Source organism: Penaeus japonicus, unplaced genomic scaffold (assembly GCF_977035675.1).
Source record: "Penaeus japonicus unplaced genomic scaffold, GWHDUDI00000001_assembly GWHDUDI00001615, whole genome shotgun sequence".
In the NCBI taxonomy this organism is placed as follows: domain Eukaryota; kingdom Metazoa; phylum Arthropoda; class Malacostraca; order Decapoda; family Penaeidae; genus Penaeus; species Penaeus japonicus.
The window spans coordinates 8,234-12,500 of record NW_028236017.1 but is presented as its reverse complement, the minus strand read 5'-3'; the positions used below and the strand labels follow the sequence as shown (position 1 = coordinate 12,500).

Below are 4,267 nucleotides of genomic sequence, written 5' to 3'. Positions count from 1 at the left end.
TATACACAAATACATGCATTACTTACATACATGCATTACTTATATATAAATATACATAAATACATGCATTACATACATGTATGCATGCATACATACATTACATTTGTATATATATATACATATATATATATATATATATATATATATATATGTATATTTAACAATATATATGTATATATACATATGTATATATGTATGTATATATATTATATATAATGTTAAATATATATATATCCACAATATTATATAATTATATATAAATACCTATATATTATATATATATATAATATATATATATATATATATATATATATTATATATATATATATATATATATATATCTATATATATTATATATATGGGCTTGTGTGTGTGTCATATATATGTATATATATTTTACATAAATCTATCATATATATATTAGATGTATTATATGTATACATATCTTAAATATGTATAATTATGTATATATATTATTATTATTGTATGTATAATTTATATATAGATAAATGATATATGTATATTATATATATATTGTATATACTCCAGTATATATCTATATAATATATATAATATATATAATAATATAGGGAGGATGACTGGGCGAGGGGCGGCTCGTCCGCTCCGAGATCGGACCCGACCCCGAGGGCGACCGCGTCTTGCCCGACACCCCCGCCGTTCGAGTCGCGCGCGGAGCGCCCCTCGTCCCATCACATGTCGCGGGCCCGCCTTTAACTCTCCGCCGTCGCGGGTCGGGGCCAACGCGGAAGGCACCTCTCAGGCAAAGGCAAGTGGATTCTTTCCCGTTTTCAAGCCTCAGCTGGCAACAGACTGTCAGCTGTCTCAGAACTGGCACGGACCAGGGGAATGCGACTGTTTAGTTAAAACAAAGCAATGCGATGGTCGGTGATCGATGCTGACACATTGTGATTTCTGCCCAGTGCTCTGAATGTCAAAATGAAGAGATTCAACCAAACGCGGGTAAACGGCGGGAGTAACTATGACTTTTAAGGTAGCCAATTGCCTTGTCATCTAATTAGTAATGCACATGAATGGATTAACGAGAATCCCACTTTCCCTACCTATTATCTAGTGAACTCACAGGCAGGGAAACGGGCCTGCAGTTGAGCTTGACTCTAGTTTGGCTTTGTAGAGAGGCACCAGAGGTGAAGCATAAGTGGGAAGGCCTAATATCTGACGATGAAATACCACTACTCTGGTCGTCTCTCTACTTGGTTATGCCAGAACGGGAGGCTTGACGGGGGTCGGGCGCGCGGACAGGCTGCGGCAACCGCGGCGCGGCGGTCGTCCTTTCCTTCCCATCCTTCTCTCCTATGCCTCTACTAGTTTCTAAGCGACACGTCAAAGCGGGGCTCCGTCCCCGTCTCCGTTCGCGGCCGCGTGGATAGCCGTTCTGATGACAGAGCCAGATGGGGAGTTTGACTAAGGCGGTACATCTGTCAAATGATAATGCAGATGTCCCAAGGTCAGCTCAGCCTTGGACAGAAACCACATGTAGAGCCCAAGGGCTAATGCTGGCTTGATCCGGACTGCAAAAGCACGGCCTAGCAATACTTTTGACTTTTACGAGTTTTAAGCAGAAAGTTACCACAGAGATAACCGGCTTGTGGTGGCCAAGCATTTATAGCAATGTCGCTTTTTGATCCTTCGATGTCGTCTCTTCCTATCATTGTGAAGCAGTTTACACCAAGCATAAGATTGTTCACACTTACAAAAGGAATGAGACAGGTTATTTTTACCCTACCATTAACAATGCAAGGCATGTCGCGACAGCAGCCCCACCCAGTACAAGAGGAACGATGGGTCCGGACCAATGGTGCACCTCTTGGTCGACAGGCCACTTTCGGAGGGCAGCCACGTCTGGCAGGTTTTACCTCTGAAACCCTCTCAAGGGGGAAACCGTGCTGAGTGTTAAGCGACGTGATCGCATGCGGTGTAACGGATCGGCGAGTGGTCTAAACGACGTGTCAGTTTAAACGCCGTCCTCCCCGGAGGCGGCGGACTGTGCCCATGCAAGAGGAAATCACATGACTGTCACAGTCAAAGAGGTGGAGGTCCTAGTCGGCGGCCAGTGGCCGCGGTGCGCGTTTTGCGGGTCTTCACGGGCTCGCGGCGTGTCCGCGGTCGGTCGTCGCCCCAGAGCAGTAAGGGGGGCCTCCCCTTGGCAACCAGCTTCCTCGATAAAGAGTAAACCGTCTGCATACAACTGACTTGTCGGCTGGGTTGTCGTAATTTCTAGAACAGGTTTCTTCTTTCCTGCAATTGAGTGAGACTTGTCTCTTTTAGTCAGGAGATTTTTTTGTCTTCCCCGTGAGCGAGGAACAACAACAAGAACGAGAAGAAGAGGAGGGCATTGCATTAGTAAGGAGACGTCCATGAGAGCAAGGGAACGTAATGTAACTTTGTGATCGAGTGAAGCGCTGCCTCTATATGTGCAGAGAGGCAGAGTGTTTTGTCTTTTTTTTCTCGTCTTTTTCTCTTTTTTTGCCACGGGAAGCTCTGCATCTCCATGTAGGCGACGAAGTGCCTGGCTGGCTGACTCAGATGTGTGTCGGCATAGAGAAGAAGGATGGCCGATGATGATTGGTTTGTATTTCAATTTAGACTTGTGCTTTTCCTTTTGGGGGTGAATGTGAAGTTCAGGAATATTTGTTGGGGGACTTAGCGCCTGGCAGTAGGAGAAGAAGAATGAAAAACAAAACAAAAAAAAAAACAAAACAATTAGGTGACCTAAGTGAGGGCATTTGGAAAGCCGGGTATCACAGCTCTAGGTGTCGTCGTCGTCCACATCTCTTATAGATAAATATATATATATATATATATATATACATATATGTCAGGCATACATATGTACAAAGTACACATTTTATATACATATGTATATAATATATGTATGTATTTATTTATTTACTAGGTACTTGCATGCACAACTGTATGTATGTATGCATGTATGTATTTATTTTTTGGGTACTTGCATGCATGTATGTATGCATGCAATGCAAGTAGTTATGTATACACACACACACACACATATTATATATATATATATATATATATATATATATATATATATATATATATATATATATACATACATATATATATACATATACATACATACATTTATGCATAGCACACATACATATATGTACATAATATAATATATATATATATATATATATATATATATATATATATATATATATATATATATAATATACATTACAATATATATATGTACATGCATTAAATATGTGGATCTACATAAATGTATTGACTATCTACATATATATATATATATATATATATATATATCTATATATATATATATATATATATATATGTGTGTGTGTGTGTGTGTGTGTGTGTGTGTGTGTGTGTGTGTGTATGTGTGTGTGTGTGTGTGTTTATATATATACATAAATACTAACATTACATAAATACATACATACACGCATTATATATATATATATATATATGTGTGTGTGTGTGTGTGTGTGTGTGTGTGTATACATAAATACTTGCTTTACATACATACATACATGCATGCAGGTACCCAATAAATAAATATATACATGCATACATACATACAGTTGTACATGCATGCAAGTACCCAGTAAATAAATACATATATACATATATCACATATGTATATATACATACATGCATCCATACATGTATTACATATATATATATATATATATATATATATATATATATATATATATATATATGTATATATATACATATATATAAATACATACATGCATTACATCCATATATATATATATATATATATATAATATTATATATATATATATATATATATATATATACATGCATTAATATATATATAAAAATACATGCATTACATATATATATATATATATATATATATATATATATATATATATATATATATATAAATATATATATAATATAATATATGTACATACATGCATTACATATATATATATATATATATATATATATATATATATATGTATATATATATATATATATATATATATATATATATATATATATATACATACATACATGTATTACATATATATACATACATACATACATACATGCAATGCATGTACATACATACATACATATATACATAAATGCATTACATATACATACATACATGTAGTACATATACATACATACATACAAAGTAGGGAGTGGGGGAGAGGGTGATGGCGCAAGCCGGTACCCCGGCTGGTAGGTCCGCGCG

General features: G+C 35.9%; 1 pseudogene; it reads left to right on the top strand.

The window, feature by feature from the left end:
• The first annotated feature begins 576 nt into the window (after positions 1-576).
• Positions 577-2,318, top strand: LOC147466341 (large subunit ribosomal RNA; annotated as a pseudogene).
• Positions 2,319-4,267: the final 1,949 nt, after the last annotated feature.